This window comes from Rutidosis leptorrhynchoides, chromosome 7 (genome assembly GCF_046630445.1).
Source record: "Rutidosis leptorrhynchoides isolate AG116_Rl617_1_P2 chromosome 7, CSIRO_AGI_Rlap_v1, whole genome shotgun sequence".
Taxonomy (NCBI): domain Eukaryota; kingdom Viridiplantae; phylum Streptophyta; class Magnoliopsida; order Asterales; family Asteraceae; genus Rutidosis; species Rutidosis leptorrhynchoides.
This window is the reverse complement of record NC_092339.1, coordinates 325553956-325573107: the sequence shown is the minus strand read 5'-3', so window position 1 is coordinate 325573107 and position 19152 is coordinate 325553956.

Genomic DNA, 19152 nt, shown 5'->3' with positions numbered 1-19152 from the left:
TTAAATAAGGAAACAAATATACACCAAAAATACACCATGAGAGTAAATCTTTTCAGACTCTGAAAACAACGTAATCCAGACTCTATTTTTTTATTTTTTTACAACAACAATTTAAAGAGTATCTTCACTTGACAACATTTCAACAGATGGATTTAACATCCCAAGTTGTTCAAGAAGATAAAAATGTCTTTCTTTAGGAAGTGCTTTAGTAAAAATATATGCTAGTTGATCTTTAGTACCAATATGCTTCAAGACCACTTTGCCCTTCTCAACACAATCTCTTATAAAATGATGTCTTATCTCTATATGCTTGGTTCTGGAGTGAAACACTGGATTCTCAGTAATAGCAATAGCACTCTCATTATCACACATTATTGGAGTTTTGGTCAATGTTAACCCAAAATCCAAAAGTTGATGTTGCATCCATAGTAATTGAGCACAACAACTTCCTGTAGCAACATATTCAGCTTCTGCTGTGGACGTGGCCACAGAATTCTGCTTTTTGCTAGTCCAGCTGACCAATTTTCCCCCTAGCAATTGACATCCACCAGAAGTGCTCTTTCTGTCTAATTTGCAACCTGCATAGTCTGCATCTGTGTAACCAATTACATCAAACCCCGAGTCTTTGGGGTACCAAAGACCCAGGTTAGGGGTACCTTTTAAGTACCTAAAAATTCTTTTCACAGCTTTAAAATGAGACTCCCTAGGATCTGATTGGTAACATGCACAAAGACATATAGTAAACATTATATCAGGTCTACTAGCAGTTAAATATAGCAAAGATCCAATCATACCTCTATAGGTTAATTGACAAGTGAGTTTTCCAGATTCATCTTTATCAAGCTTTTCAGAAACACTCATTGGAGTTCTTAAAGTATAACAATTTTTAAAACCAAATTTAGTTAACATGTCAGAAATGTAGTTACTTTGGTTAATAAAAATGCCTTCAGAACTCTGTTTTATTTGCAACCCAAGAAAATAGTTTAAAGTACATAAATTACTCATTCTATACTCTTCAGACATAATGTCAGAAAACCATTTTCTTAAAAGTGGATTAGTAGACCCAAAAATAATGTCATCAACATAAATTTGAACAAGTAACACATCACCTTTGTCCTTTTTGATAAATAAAGTCTTGTCAATAGCTCCTCTGGAAAAATTCTTTTCTAGAAGAAATGTTGACAAGGTATCATACCAGGCTCTGGGAGCTTACTTCAGACCATACAATGCTTTCTTCAATCTGTAAACATGCTTAGGAAATTTCTTACTTACAAAACTAGGTGGTTGTTTCACATAAACCTCTTCTTGCAATTTACCATTCAGGAAAGCACTCTTCACATCCATTTAAAACACCTTGAAATCTTTGTGTGCAGCATATGCCAGAAACAGTCTAATAGCTTCAATTCTAGCAACATGAGCAAAAGTCTCATCATAATCTATTCCTTCTTCTTGTCTATACCCTTGAGCCACTAACCTTGATTTATTTCTAATCACAATACCATCTTTATCAACCTTGTTTTTGTAAACCCATTTAGTGCCAATTGCAGTTTTACCATCAGGTTTTGTAACCAACTCCCATACATCATTCCTTTCAAATTCTGTCAATTCTTCAGTCATAGCCTCAACCCAATCATTATCAGCCAATGCTTCAAATACATCTTTGGGATCAATTAGTGAAAGAAAACAAGAAAAGAAGCAGTAGTTTGTAATAGCAAAGTCAGACACAGGTGTCTGAGAAGAAGAGCTAGGTTTAGGAAAACCAGTAGGATCCACAACATAATCCTCAAGATGCTTTGGAGGAACTATATTTCTAGATGATTTTCTAGTAGGAACAGCAGGATCCAAGATGGTATTTGATGTCTGATCACCCTCTTGAATAATAACAGATTCATCTTCTTGTGAAACTTCTTCTGTATGAGTATTAACTGCAGAATCATTTTTCAACCCAGACAAATCAGGTTCATCTGACTCAGACTCTGAATCCAGAGTCTGAACACTGTTTTCAGAGATTAATTTTGACAATTCACCAAGTGCAGATTGCTCAAAGCTGGATGACTGATCCATTTCTATGAAACTTTCATCAAAAGAAACATTAATGGATTCTTCAATCTTCATTCTCCTCTGATTATATACTCTATAAGCTTTAGATACAGAAGAATATCCCATGAACACACCTTCATCAGATTTTAGCCTCATCTTTTCAAGCTGATCTCTTTGATTTAAAATATAGCACTTACACCCAAATACATGGAAGTAATGAATAGTAGGCACCTTTTTATGGTATAATGATGTGCTGGATCGTAACCTTTATTTATGAACGGATTTGAGTTGTTTTGTTACACGAATTGATTTATTGTATATGTGGTATTTTATTGAATTCAAGTTGATTTCACACATATATAGGCAACTAGTCCTATCCGTGTAGTTTAGTTTGTCGGTAAATCCGATTCGTTCCACAGGGAGATGGAGTGTTTAATGGTTTTTAATAGTCTTTGATGTCAAACTTAGTTAAAGGGGGTTTTGGATTATGAATTTATAAAATAACAGTAATAGAAAATAACCTAACTAATTTCATAAATAAAATTACAAGATTACAATAATTAACTTAAAAAGGAACTAAATGAGATTATACTAATTAGGATGCGAATATTTTATTACTAAAGGGTAATTAGTAAAATAGTTACTTTTAATAAAACTATATGTTTAGAATTTTGTTTTGAGCAATTATAATATAAACTTATTTAAATTAACTAAATGACATGTTTAATAAGATTAATACAGATTAAAAGGAATTAAAATGATTAACTAATTGTAAACTCATTTCTAATTATAAAGTATTATAATTAACACTAATTATTAGGATTTAACATGTATTAAAGTATTTTATAAGAACTAATATAAATTATATAGTAATAACCTAAATATAATAGTAAAATAACTAAAACCCTAATTTTAAACTAATTAAATAATTAAAACCCTAATTTTAACCCTACTGGTACTGTAGCCGTGTCTTGTACATACGCGTTTCGCGTATTTATACGCGTATCGCGTATAATTTAAAACCTACGCGAATTGTGTGAATCTGGTCGTACAGTTTGAATTACAGGCATACGCGTTTCGCGTATACCATACACGATTCGCGTATGAAATATAAACTGTGACAAACAGTCTGTTACGAAATTTAAATGTTTTTATGTATATTTTTTTATTTTATAATAATAATTCGTAAATAATAATAATAATATGTTTACAAGAAATAATAATGGGATAAAAGGGAGTGTTTACTTAAATGTGTCACCCCTAGGTCCATGGATTGTTTTGAGTTTTAAGCCTTATTAAAATGTTTTAGTATTAAACTTTATATTTTTCTTTCGAAAAAATATAAGGTTAAGACTAACTAATTAAAATCTAATTTTCATCGGATTCTTTTTAGATAGCTACTATTCCTTAAGTATTTAAATTGAGACCTAGCCTAGTTTTGACTTTCGCCAATACCCAAATTATAACGGCTTCCCTTTTTATAATTTCATTGTCATATAATTTATTGATATCACCCAAACCACCGAAGTTTATTTCTAAATTGGTGTTAATAACTTATCCATAAATTCGTCTAGATCATTTTTAAAGTTGAAGCTTAATTTATGTAAATAAAAACAACTTTCGTTATTTAAATTTAATAAATTAAGTGGCAAGGGTTAAATACCTAATTACATAAAAATGGTTCTTTTAACTAGGCTCAATATTAAAAATACTAAAGTTACATTTTTAACTTTTACAAATGGTAACAATCCATTTCACTAGGGGCTCTACATTTAAGCAAACACTAGGGAAATTTAGCTATTCATTACACTAGGGTAAACATAAAAATATAGATATGCAAACATAATAACAACGCTAATTTTAACAGAGTAAACTTACTAAAATATCTTCACTTTCATTAACTTCAAACGGTAGGAAAATTACAATAATAACACCCATTTCACGCGTACAATAACACCCTTAATCACGAACAATACCCCCTAAATAATTGAAATTAATTTTACAGAGTAATAAAATGACAATATATTTAACTATAGTAATTGTTGTATGTGTTGTTGTCTAATATTTTCTGTCCCCCTTTGATGTTCAACTAGTACTCCGTATTTAAAGCCTACAAGATGTAGTAGGTGATAGTTGATGGACTTCATTGCTGTATCTCAATTCTAAAAGAATTGATTTTTTAAAACATAAAGCAGCCGCCCCATTCTGGAAACCTGGAAAGTAATCTGGCCTAACATTACGCGTTTCGTGTAGGTCTACACGATTCGCGTAAGACCAAAACACTACGCGTTTCGTGTGACTCTACACGATTCGCGTAAGAGTAAATAGCAGTTTTCATATTTTTATTTTCTCGTTTGTTCTTTGTTGATCCCGTATCTACGTATACAATTTTGAATGATTGTTGTAACTCTTTTCTTCAGTCTTCTTCGTTCTTGAAGTCGGATACACGTTTTCTCGATATATATTTGATTTAAATTCATCGTTTATCGTCTTTTCTTCCAACTTCACTCTTTTGTTTACTTTAATCGTTTTTCTCGTGAAATACGCATTGAACGTCTTTGTAGATGGTGAAAACCTATGAAATATAAATGATATTGCGTCGAATAATATGTATGTTTAAAGCAATATCAAAATACCCCACACTGGAACGTTGCTTGTCCTCAAGCAATTACATCTTTTAACAGAATTAGAAAATTATATATCATTAGATCACACAACACACACTACACGAAATGAAACACACGCTATATGAAATATATTACACAACACAGTATTTATTGGATCACACGCACACGAAACGAAATTCTGACAACAGAAACAAACATGAAACTCGTGATTAGGGTTTAAAAATTTGGATCCTTAGGGAAAATTGGACCTTGTGAAAACGTTTTATGATTTTATAAAATGTCATGCTAGTTTTTACACTAGACACGTTTTCCGGTTTTAACCTCAAATTCCGGTTGAGGGTAACTGAAAACCGAAGTCTCAGTCGGCGATTAGCAAGCTATTCGCCCCCATGATTGTAGTATCATGGAACTTGAAGCCAAATGTCCAAAAATAGTTTTACACAAATATAATTCATAAAATAGCATAAGTTTTTAGAACAAAATTATATCGTGTCCAAATATCATTGGTGAACCATGAGTTTGCACACCTCAATTTGTTATGGCATATGTATGTTGACCGCGGTCAAACATAGATGCGGTTAATCTTTACGGAGATTATCCATCTGGGGATTAGATTCATTAGTCTTAAAAGCTAATTTGCATTGTGCCCCCCCATTGTACGAGACAGATCCATCTCATGGTTAGGATAAGTCTGACCACCAAAAACCCTGTTTGATGCTGAGGTTAGGTGGATTTCCAGCCGATTTTAGGGATGACTTTACAAGATTTTTCGTCAACCTACAGCTGTTCTGGACTACATCTTCTAACATAAGTTAGCAAGTGTGTCAATTTGGAAGACCTTACTTCCTTACGGGATGGACTTGATTCATCCTCTATTACTCGTAATAATGGAATATTCAGGTTTATACGTTCCAAAGCAATGATATCTGCAATAACTTCATAGAAACATGTGATAAATGGTTCTCAACATAAGATTTTATAAATTCTTGTTATAATTGGTTTTCTTTTATAGGTTTTAAACAAATAAACTTATGCGTTTTTAATGTATTAAGACAATAATTTCGGTTTTTGACACCTATGCTTTAATCGCTCGTAGTTACCTTAAAAATTCATTTGATATATTTGTTTAAAATTTTCAAATTTTCATAAAAACCAATAACTTATAAGTTCTCGAGAATTTATATATTCCCACCCCACACTTAAGATTATGTAATGCCCTCATTACATAAAATCAGATAATAATGTATAAATTTGAGAGGGCAAATAGTGTGAAGTATTTGGAACTTCCTTTGTTAACCAATTTGGATTTTCAAATTGTTTTACCTATGATTTTATCCAACGTTTGTATCACAATGTAATTCGATGTTTCGTTTCGTCTAATTGCATTTTCTTCTGTACCTGTCAAAACCATGTTAAAAAAAAAACATACAAAACATGGGGTTGTACATCAATCGTACAAAACAATTTTACCCCACACTACCTTCTTGCTAATATATAATAAAACATAAGAAACATAAAAGTATTAAAACACACCATACAATAATGTTATTACACACCATAAAAATAAAAATGTTTAAAACAATAGAACTAGTCAAATGGGCTCCAAAATGGTCCTCCTCGTTCGCCCTCCTCCTGTTGCTGTCGCGGCCGTTGCTCGTTTAGGCGTTGTTCCTCGTAGAAACGCCTATATGCATCCTCACTCGCGGCTATGGCGGCGTTATGGTCATATGGTGGAGGTAGAGGGTCATTGGGTGTCTGCCATTGGGGGTATGAAGGATAGGCTGAGGGTGCGTAATTCTGCGGGTTGGACGCGTATAAATATGCCTGATGATGCGCCCACTCTAATTGTGCTCCCTGACCCCTCTGATCGTATCGGATGTTAGACAGAAAATTATACTGATCTAGTTGGGTATGCCTAATATCTCCCAATTGCCGAGACAAAGCAGTATACTGGTCTTCTGATCTCACTCCCCAGTTTTGATATGAGTTACGTACATCTAAACTCAATGCGTTAAAAGAATTTTGGAGCATATCGAAATCAGAAGTACCTGTATGAGACGAGCTAGCCTGATCTGTCTCTCTGCGTCTCCTCCTAGCTTCCCTCGCGGGTTCATCATCCTCCTCCATAGGTGCGTGAGCAGCAACTTCCTGTTGCCTTAAACTACGTACCCCACCCCTTACACGTATAGCCTTAGCTGTCCTATACATCTCCAATCCCAAATTACGAACTGGTTGATCTATTGGTTGGATTGGAGGGTCAAATTCGTTCGGGTCGAGACCGAACCAGGCTGCCAAACACGTGACATAGTGACCCCCCGACATGTCACTAGATCCTCGAGCACCCTTACCAAAATGGGCTAAAAAGTAGGCCACTCCATAGGGTATACTAATAAACGTATCCCTATCTCTGATTGCATCCAAATACCAAAGGTCAACATAATTAATCTTATCTGTATTAAGGAATGCCCTTTGGTTAATTGTGTTCGCTATAAATTTATGAATTATTTGATAGCGAACATCATTGATCTTAAGGTATGATTCTTGGCCTGCTACATAAGTATTCTTTTGGGAAAAAGAGCGCCAGACACTCAAAGAATCATAATCTCCTGTATACCTAGCTCCTGTAAAAATATATTCCCAAAAACCTGGAGCATTCATCTCATTACCGTCATAAATCCCTAAAGCCATAGTCATGTCGCCTAGGGACATTACTCTATCTACACCACCCAATCTAAATTGTAGGGAACTAGTATCTTCGATATTTTCCGGGTGTATATTCATCCTAACGGTAGAATAAAATTCTAAACACCATTCTCTGTATACAGGAGAATTTAACCTAAACAATCTCTAAAAGTCATTATAATACCTAATTTCCCCAAATTCATTCGTGAAACTTTGGGTTAAAATTTCCCTTATCGGTGTATCTAAATTGACTGGGTCTCCTAGGGGATCCCAATCAACAACGTAAACTGGAGAGATGGTTCGATTTACCAGAATGAGTAAATCCTTAACTTTTTTCACCCTTTGATGTACTTCGTTAGGAAATTGCAGGATCGGGTGTAGGTTCAAGAGTTGTTGTTCCATTTCGGGGGTAACTTGATCTTGTGCTTGTTGTTGGTTAAATGCCCTCATTCTAAATGGTCCCTGCATAACATTTTAAAAACAAGGAAATCATCCCAATAGGATGTGTCAATGTTAGCAAAGAGTTTAAATTCAACAAACAAGCTTGTTTCATCACCACATGAATCAATCTATTTCAACAACATTGGAAGATTTAGTTCTATAATTCAAAATAAAGCAGAAACAAATCAAAAATCATAATTCAAAAATCAAGTTTCATATGCAAAGTTTAATTCACAAGTGAAAACACGCAATTTATCTAAGTGTATCTAATTCAACTCAATCACATTGCGTGTATTTCAACTTCTAAACAATCCTTAATAGCATTAAAGTTCATACTTGATTCATTAAAATGAACTTGCAAAAATTAACAAATTTAGGCTAAAATTAAAAATCACACAGTCAAACAATCAAAATCATGTTCAAAAGTTCTAACTACTAACAAAACACTCAAAAACAACTAATTACAACCAAAATAACACACCTCAGTATCAATTTCCTAATTTTCCCCAATTTTGTATAAACCCTAATTTTCAATAACCAATTAAACATCATTTTTTTTATGCTAATCGGGTTTATTATCCTACTAACAACATAGATATAGCATTAATCAAGCAAAATTCAACAAAAACATGCATATAAATCGGATTAAAGCTATAAAGAAAAATAATGAAAAACTTGAAGAACACTAAGTAAAATGGGTTTAGGACCCTTACCAATCTAGGCATGTTGAAAGATTGAAGAATTGGAGAAGATTGGAAGTGTTAATTTAAGTTTTTGGGTGTGATTTTGGGGTTTTTGTGTTGGGTTTTCGTCACAGTAGCAGAAATAAAAAAAATGGGAGTGTGAAAACTGTCTGCTGCTCGATCTGTTATGTTCAGCTATTTTTGACCTTACGCGTTTCGCGTAGGTCTACGCGATTCGCGTAAGCTTTGTATTCCACGCGTTTCGTGTGACTCTACACGATTCGCGTATGCTTTGTCTGTAATTTTTTTATTTTTTTTTATATATATAACTTAAAATCAATTGAATTTAAAAATATCTTTTATAAATTTATATTTGTAACGGAAATTCGGTTGTTAGACCTGATCTTAATCCGTTTATAAATTTTTAATTTCAATACATGTTTTAATAATTTCAATTTATAAAATTCAATCCATTAAAAGTTAAAGTTTTTAATGTTTTTCGAAAACAAATTTAAAATAAAATAAAAACACTCTATTTTTGTGTTAAAATTATTAACATTTTTAATTTTAAAACAAGTATATGAAAAATAAAAATTACACAAATTAAAATACACTCTATTTTTTTTTTGTATACCCCTAAATCAACTAATTTTCAAACTTAAAACTTTGTTTTCTATCGATTAGGTAGAGATAAATTCGGTCGTCAAACCTATCATTATCCACGACAAAGATTTACAAGTTATATATTTTTACGGTTATTGATAAAAAGGTATATTTTGCAATCTACTGTAGACTTTTAGAATTTAACAAAAAAATTTTGTGCAATTTGAAGAATGAAAATTCAGTTGTGACACCTAAACATTTTCATTTTCAAAGAAACAAGTTAAACTCAAGGCGTTTCACCTTAAATTTAGTAGAAAGGATTTTTTTTTAAATTTTTATTTTGTTTTCGTGGTTTACTATTTAACAGATATCTTATGAATCCAACAAGAAATTTCGTGCAATTTGAAAAACGATAATTCAGTTGTAACACTTAACATTTATCGTTTTTAATGAAAACATATTGAACTCAAGGTTCATCACTTTTAAATGGTAGACCGTTTTAATAGAACATACAACAAACAAAAACAAACCAAACACACTAAAACATTACACACAAAAATGCACAAACACACAATTGGCGAGAAAAAGATTTAAAGAGTGAAGCCTCGTTGGCTCGCCTCGTAGTGGAGTCGCATTATTTCGCTCCCCATTGCTTCGTAGGCGTAACCTCGCTGGTTTAAGAGGTTTTCTTCTGCACATTTTAAAGGCCCTTCTCGGCATAAGGTTACGTACTCGTAATTAGAGTCCGTTTGGTTCTTTGGGCAATCTCCGGAGTGAGTCGGTTTTCCACATTTCACACATTTACCCAAATGACGTGCTCTACGCCTTTTAGCTGATTTAGATTTTCCTCTTGCATAGTTTGTCTCATTTAGTTTCTGTCTTTCTTCTTTCCTCGCCTTATCGCATCTTTTCTTAATATCTAACACCACATCCCTCGGTAAAATCTTATCTCACTTTAAAATGAAATGGTTGTAGATATACTGACTGCGCATCTTGAAATTACACAATAAAAACAAAAAGAAATTAAAAAGGTAGAATGGAGGGAGAAGACTAGTTCTTTAGGGTCTGCTAGGGAAAGACCAATCTAACCCCACTCTTAAAGATAAGAATAAAAATCGAGAATGGAGTTTAAAACCTTAGAGTTACCCTGAATTTATTTGTCCTTAGGGTAGAAGGTGGTTTCGTCTCTTTCCGTAGTATTGATTTCTTCAAAGTATAACTTGAGTCTGTGTCCGTTCACTTTGAAAGTTCCACCGTCTTTACCATACAACTCTGCATATCCAGATGGAAAAACCTGTTTTATTATATATGGCCCATTCCATCGGGATCTAAGTTTACCAGGTGAAAACTTGAAACGTGATTGGAATACCAATACTTTATCCCCTTGTTCAAATTCTTTCTTTTTTAATCGTGCATCGTGCCATACTTTAGTTTTTTCTTTATATGTTTTAGAATTTTAGTAGGCTTGTAATCTTAATTCATCTAGTTCGTTAAGTTGTGATAACCTATTTTCTCCGGCTTGTACAAGGTCAGTATTACATTCTCTCATAGCCCAGTATGCCTTGTGTTCAACTTCAACAGGTAGATGACACGCTTTACCGTATACAAGTCTAAATGGTGTGGTACCTATTGGTGTTTTATACGCAGTCCTAAAAGCCCACAACGCGTCATCTAACTTGCGTTGCCAGATTTTAGGGTTGTTATTAACCGTCTTCTCAAGTATGCGTTTTAAGGCACGATTCGTGTTCTCCACTTGACCACTTGTTTGCGGGTGGTACGAAGTAGAGAAACGATGAGTTACGCCATACTTCTTCAACACCTTTTCAAGAAGGTTGTTGGTAAAATGTGTTCCTCGATCGGATATGAGTGCTTTTGGGATTCCAAAGCGTGAGAAGAGATTTTTCAAGAAGTTTACCACCACCCTAGCATCATTTGTAGGCAAAGCTTTTGCTTCAGCCCACTTGGATACATAGTCAACGGCTACTAGTATGTACTTGCACTTATGTGAACTTGGAAAGGGTCCCATGAAATCGATTCCCCAAATGTCAAAGATTTCACAAACTTGGATGCCGGTTTGAGGCATCTCATCCTTTTTCGTGATGTTACCCGTTCGTTGGCATGCGTTACAAGTCCGAACGAAATCATGGGCATCTTTAAAGATCGTGGGCCAATAAAAGCCCGATTCAAGGATTTTTCTTGCAGTGTGGTTTGGTCCGAAATGACCGCCGGTTGGCCCTTGATGGCAATGCTCAAGAATTTGTTGAGCTTCTTGTCCGTACACACAACGGCGAATTATTTGATCTGCACCAACATGAAATAGGTCTGGGTATTCCCAGAAATAAGACTTTAAATCCGCAAAGAATTTCTTCTTTTGCTGATAAGTAAGTCCTTTTTGTAGAATGCCTGAAGCAAGATAGTTTGCAAAATGGGCAAACCATGGGATTTCAGATTCTTTTTCAACCCTCATTAGAGATTCGTCAGGAAATGTGTCCTTGATGATTGTGTCATCAAGTTTATCTAATTCGGGGTTTTCAAGTCGGGATAAATGATCGGCAGCTAGATTCTCAGCTCCTTTCTTGTCACGTATCTCAATGTTAAATTCTTGAAGTAAAAGAACCCAACGTATGAGATGATGTTTTGCATCTAGTTTCGAGAATAAATACCTAAGTGCCGAATGGTCCGTGTAAACAATGGTCTTGGACAACACCAAATATGACCGAAATTTATCAAATGCATAAACAACCGCTAGGAGTTCTTTTTCCGTGGTGGTATAATTAATTTGGGCTCCCGTTAGAGTTTTACTTGCATAATAAATCGGAAGAAAATGATTATCGAGACGTTGTCCTAAAACAGCACCTAAAGCATAGTCGCTTGCGTCACACATTAGCTCAAATGGCATACTCCAATCTGGAGATACCATAATGGGAGCTTGTGTGAGTTTTGACTTTAGAATCGAGAATGCATTCTCGCAATTAGAATCGAAGTCAAATGGAGCATCCTTTTCAAGAAGTTTGGTCAATGGGCGGGCGATTTTAGAAAAATCTTTGATAAATCGCCTATAGAATCCTGCGTGACCAAGAAAGCTTCTAATGGCTCTAACATTTGATGGTTTAGGTAGCTTAGAGATAACTTCAATTTTAGCTTTATCTACCTCTATTCCCGCACGAGATATTTTGTGACCAAGTACAATGCCCTCCTTCACCATGAAGTGGCATTTTTCCCAATTTAGGACCAAGTTTGCTTTCTCACATCGGATAAGCATACGTTCTAGATTGAAAAGACATGATTCAAAGGAGTCTCCAAACACGGAAAAGTCATCCATGAAGACTTCCATACAATCCTCTACCATATCATCAAAGATTGCCATCATGCACCTTTGAAAGGTTCCGGGTGCATTGCATAAACCAAACGGCATGCGGCGATAGGCAAAGGTACCGAAAGGACAAGTGAATGTGGTCTTTTCTTGGTCGTTGGGATCAATTGGAATTTGGAAGTAACCGGAGAAACCGTCTAAAAAGCAATAATATTCTTTTCCCGCTAATCGTTCAAGCATTTGATCAATAAAAGGTAACGGGAAATGATCCTTTCTAGTGGCATCATTTAGACGTCTGTAATCAATACAGACTCTCCAGCCGGTAACTGTTCTAGTTGGGACAAGTTCGTCCTTTTCATTTAATATAACGGTTGTACCCCCCTTTTTGGGTACTACTTGTACTGGACTAACCCATGGACTATCGGAGATGGGGTAGATTAACCCGGCGTCAAGAAGCTTGACGACCTCCTTTTTAACAACCTCTTTCATGTTGGGATTTAGTCTGCGTTGTCTTTGTACTACAGGTTTGTAGTCATTCTCAAGGAGAATTTTATGTGTACAATAAGACGGGTTTATTCCCGGAATGTCGGTTGTTTTCCAGGCTATAGCCTTTTTATGGGTTTTTAATACAGAAATTAGCTTATCCTTCTCATTATCTGAAAGATGTGAAGCAATAATTACTGGTAATTGAGATGTACCTTCGAGATAAGCATACTCCAAGTGTTTGGGTAGCTCTTTAAGCTCTAGTACGGGTGGTTCTTCTAAGGAATTTTTTATACGGAATCTATCTTCATTTTTGATTTCCTCAAACGATTCCTCTTCCATGGGAATTTCTTCTATTATGGTCTCGTCATCCGTGACCACCTTCATCAACTCATCAAAATCTTTATCAATATTGAAGTATTCATTCTCACTTACCGGGGCTAACCCCGGGATATCAATTTCAAGTAGCTCCTTCAATTCATTCTCGACACAAAGATCTATAACATCAATTTGAAAACAAGAGTCATCGGTAGAAGTGGGTCTTTTCATGGCTTTGTCAATGTGACAAATTATTCTCTCGTTTCCCACACCTAGACTCAATTGTTCTTTTTGGACATTAATGATAGCATCTGCAGTGTTTAGGAAAGGACGTCCTAAAATGATAGGAACTTTTGTGTCCTCTTGCATTTCTAGAATAACAAAGTCGACGGGAAAGATAAGTGAGCCAACTTTTACAAGTATATCCTCGGCTATAGCTATGGGAGTATCAAATGATTGGTTTGCTAATCGAATACCCATTCGGGTTGGTTTTAAGTCTCCTAAGTCAAGTTTTAAATATAACGAGTAAGGCATTAAGTTAACACTTGCACCTAGGTCGGCTAGTGCATCGTACACCACCGAATCACCCATCATACATGGTATGATAAAACTACCAGGGTCTCCTAATTTTGGAGGTACATTTTGTTTCTTTAAGATGGCCGAACATTCCTCATGGAGGAATGTGGCAGAAACGTCGTGGTATTTACCCTTCGAGGATATGAGATCCTTTAAAAACTTCCCGTAATTGGGCATATCCCTAAGAACCTCCGCGAGTGGCATGCTAATGCTAATTTGCTTAATCTTGTCCGCAAATTTCTCATACCGCCTTGCGAGTCTGTCTTTCTTTAATGCTTTTGGGTAAGGAATAGGTTCCTTATGCACCTTTACTGTTGGTTCTTCACTTTTCTTTGGTATGACCTCAGGTGGATCATCTTTCTCTTGTTCTTTATCAACTTGCTCATTTTCATCAACCGGTATTTGTAAAACAGAAGGACATAAAGGAACTTCCGGGGACTTAAGAGTCTCCGGTTTAGTAGTTAAACCACTTCTAGTAGTTATAGTATTTACATGCTCGTTCCTTGTTTGGGGGTTGTTGGGATTCACTTGAGTATTTGAGGGGAGAGTACCTGGTGGTCTCTCTGATAGTAACTGTGATATCCTTCCAACATCTGTAACGACCCGCACTTTTTCGATCGTTCTATACTTATAAGATTAATATTTACATAAATTAAACCTTACCAACATGATAAGCAATCCAAATTGTCGAGACTTATGTTTTTCGAAAAGAGTTTTACACAACGTTTGACCGTCTAGTTTGACCGATGATATCACGAACTATACAATATATGATAATTATACGTTTGTGTATATATATGTATATATACATATTTAACATGACCTAAGAATGTTTTAATATCTCATTTTGTATTAATAACAATAAGTTATAAGTATATTTTGAAACTACTAACTTAAGTTTTCAAAACGATAACCATACGTAACGTTATTTGACTTAAATACTTATGACCTATAATGTTTATACATATATCGTATAAGTAATGTATTTAATCACTTTTAAAGACTTAAATACATAAAACAATATAAGTATATTTACAAAAGATAACTATATTTGAATCCTCGTTCCGTTTTCTCAAAGATTTCTATACGTATACCTAGGGTATATGTACCCGTATCATACGCAGCTTCTAGATGTATTTACTATTGGTATATACCAATAAAAATCTGCTCCTTAGCAGCCTTAAATGATTAAGAAACATGTGGAACCAACCATTTGTCAAGTAGCATGAATTATTTAGCAAGAAAACAAAGTTAGGTATCTTTTTTTTCCTTTATAACCTAAAAACGTTTTTATGCATACACACCATTTCTTCACCCCATTTTCTCATACTTACACTTCCATTTCTCTCTCAAAATACTCTTAACTTCATACTTGATCATCTCCAAGCATTTTCCCCATCATTTAGCTTCAAAAACAACACTTAAACCTCATAAGAAAACCTTACAAAAACACTTCAAAAAATCCTTCCAAGAACACCAACTTACTTCCAATCTTTCATCCACTTCCATCACCCTTTTGGTTCTAGGTTCTTACTCCTCTTTTACAACAACCTTGTCCAAGGAACTTGAGGTAGAATCTATGTTCATAACCTTATTCGATTCATATATATATAGCTATCTTATTTTGTGGTATAAAATTTTAACAACAAGAACATAGTTTGAATGTTTTCAAACTTGTTTGCAAACTAAATAGATCCTTCTAACTTAACTTTTAAAATACTCCAAGACCTGTAATATAACTTAAATATATGCTAATTTAACAAGGTATAACTTGGTTTTTCAAAGATTATCTTAAAAACTGTTTTTACGACGTCGGAGTGCCACCGGGGGCTGTTTTGGGTTGGATAATTAAAAACCATCTTAAACTTTGAATTGGAGGTTTATTTTCTGGAAAAATGATTTTTACTATGAATATGATAACACATAAAAATTTCATGATTTAACTCAAAGTATAAGTATTTTTAGAAAAATAATCATTTAAGGTTGTTTACATGATGGAAAATGATTAACTTCATAAGTTTCACTAAAGTTTGACCTATGCCGTGTGATTTTGAATACAAACTAAGGTATTTACAGTTCATAGTCTTAAAGAGGGACTCGATCCAAGGAGATGGCAAGTTGAATCAACGAAAACGGAGTTGTAACGAAGAAACTATGACCGAAACAAAATCGGATATCCAAGACTAGTTTAACCACGAAAATAATTGGGAAAAATTAAATAAATCACATCTTTTTAAGTTAACATGATATTTTATATATATGTACTTATAATTCAATTTTATATGGTTCAGGATCACCCGTAAACAACACGAGAAGATTAATCATAAGATCCCATGATTGTACGCAACACGTCATTTGACAACACCGGTACTTTATGTACGCAACACGTCATTTGACAACACCGGTACCGTGGGTCAAGATTAATCTCGACCAATACATATACGATGGGGTTTTATTTATTTCGTTGGGGGTTTTATTTATTTCATTGCGGGTATATTAAACATCTAAAAATGAACCATTAAAATTGAATTACTAACAACGAACTGCTAACTACGGACTAAGGAATTATTCAAAGTATTAAAAGTATAACAAGTATATATATGTGACGTTTGTTTAAAAAGAAAAGGTATTGATATATTATATATGGATAGGTTCGTGATATCAACCGGAGACCAAGTCAAATTATATATATATATCTTCAAGACGAAAGTGAGTATATAGTCCCACTTTTAAACTCTAAATATTTCGGGATGAGAATACATGTATTTTATGTTTTACGTTATGAACACAAGTAACTGAAAAATATATTCTACGTTGAGTTGTACCACTGGCATACTTCCCTGTAGCTTGGTAACTGTTATTTACAGCGGTATTGTAAACGCGAATCCTGTTGATAGATCTATCGGCCCTGACAACCCCAACCGGACTGGACGACCAGTATTCAACGGTTGCACAGTACTTCGTTTCGTGACTACACTTGGTATGGTGTAGTAAGATTTCATAATAAAGGGAATATGCGACGTGATTAAATGTTAAGTATGGTTACCAAGTGCTCAACCACTTAGAATATTTTTATTAAACTGTTTATATACGAAATCTTGTGGTCTATATATATATATTGCTGCCGGCATTAAACCTATATCTCACCAACTTTATGTTGACCTTTTAAAACATGTCTATTCTCAGGTGATTACTAAAGCTTCCGCTGCATTATGTTGAATTTGAGCAGGATCTTGCGTACGCATATTTGTGTCAAAAATAAAACTGCATACCCAAGGATTTGTGTTGTAAAATATGCTCGAAATCGTGTTGTTATCATTATATGTAAAGTTTGTAAGTCGAAGATTATCGCTAAACGATAATCATATTTTTATTGTCTAAAGCTTGTAACAAAAATAACGGTTATGGTTTGTAATGTATAATATATGCAGTTTCTCTTTTAAAAATGTCGCATATAGAGGTCAATACCTCGCAATGAAATCATACGTTATCTAACACGTTCTTATGGTTAAGGACGGGTTATGACATGTGGTATCAGAGTGGTGGTCTTAGCGAACCAGGTTTGCATTAGTGTGTCTAACTGATAAGTCGTTAGGATACATTAGTAAGTCTGGACTTTGACCGGGTCTGATTTAAAAACCATTGCTTATCATTGTTGGTTAAAATTTATATGTAAATATTATGTAGTACTAATGGGTTAGTTGTTGTGTGATAGATGTCGGGCTCAAAACTTGTCATCACGTTCAGCGACTCCGAACCAGAATCTTCAGATGGTGTTCCAGTCATTAACCTATCCGATGACGAAAATAATATCTTTGGGGAAGACTCACAAATTCCGGATGAACCGACTATAGAGAACCCAGAAAGTGAACCCGAGGAGGAAAGTGAACCCGAGGAGGAAAGTGAACCCGAGGAGGAAAGTGAACCCGAGGAAGAAATACAGGAAATTACAAAAGACGAGTTCGAACTAGGAAAGAAACGAAAGGCTAATGAATTAGAAAATTCAAATCCCGAGTTTAGTAAGGATGATGTGGCACCAACTCCACTAGACACTACCACCCCTATTCCCGCTATTCCTATTCATTCTATCCCGGCATCCAGTTCTTCAGTCCCACAGCCAAAATATAGGCAGACAGCCAGGATAAGCGTTAAGCGATTCTTTGAACCTAAACGTCCTAGAAAATAGACAAAACGATGCGCTGCCGTATTAAACCATGGGATCATATAATGTTTTGTATAATATTATTAGTGTGGTTTGCTTAATGTTCGATGTAAGATAAGCATATGTAAAATAGTGAAGTGTGAAATGCAATAATTTTCCATGGTTAAGTATTATTTAGATGGTAGTAATTGATTCTGTACTAAGCTATTAAGTATGGACATTAACGGGTAGGTACTACCCTAGATATAATTATAAAACGCTAATAAGAAGAAAAGGCTTTTATAATAATACCTGGTTCATATTATTAACAAGCTATAATGTACTATAAATACACACTACATCTATAATAATCCATGTGAATAATTATTTTCTTTCATTAGGAAATGGCGCGATTGAATCGAATGACGGAACAAGAAATCCAGGAACTCATCAATCAGCGAGTGAACGACAGAATGTTATGGGTCGAGGCTGCAAGAGGTGCTGCAGTTAACCCAAATCCTCGTGTGGGGTGCACTTACAAAACTTTTCAAGCTTGCAAGCCCTCATCATTCAGTGGAACAGAAGGACCAATCGGTTTAACCCGGTGGATAGAAAAGATGGAGACTGTGTTTAAAATCAGTGGTTGTGTTGAAAAGGACATGACCAAGTATGCATCGTGCACTTTACAAGATAGTGCACTCACGTGGTGGAAAAATTATGTGAAGGCTGTAGGAGGAGATGTAGCTTATGATACTCCGTGGGAAGAATTCAAAACAATGTTAATCAACGAATATTGTCCAAGGAACGAGGTTAGGAAGTTGGAAGATGAGTTACGAAGTCTGAAGGTTATTGGTACTGAAATCACCAACTACAATCAGCGATTCATGGAATTAGTTTTGCTATGTCCTGAATTGGTTCCAACCGAAGAACGGAAGATTGAAATGTACAAAGATGGTTTGCCCAAAAAGGTCAAGGCAAATGTTACAGCATCGAAACCTAAGACAATTCATGAAGCTATAACCATGGCAAACGAGCTAATGGATCAGGTCATCATGGATAAGAAAGTATCCAATACTGATGTGAAGGTATCAGGTAACAAAAGAAAGTGGAATGGAAATTATGATCGAGGTAACCAACAACAATCTTTTAAGAAACAAGAAAACACGCAAGGTGCGGGTAGTGGTTTAAGCTTTGGTTATAAAGGACAAAATCCTTTATGCAACCGATGCCACAAACATCACTCTG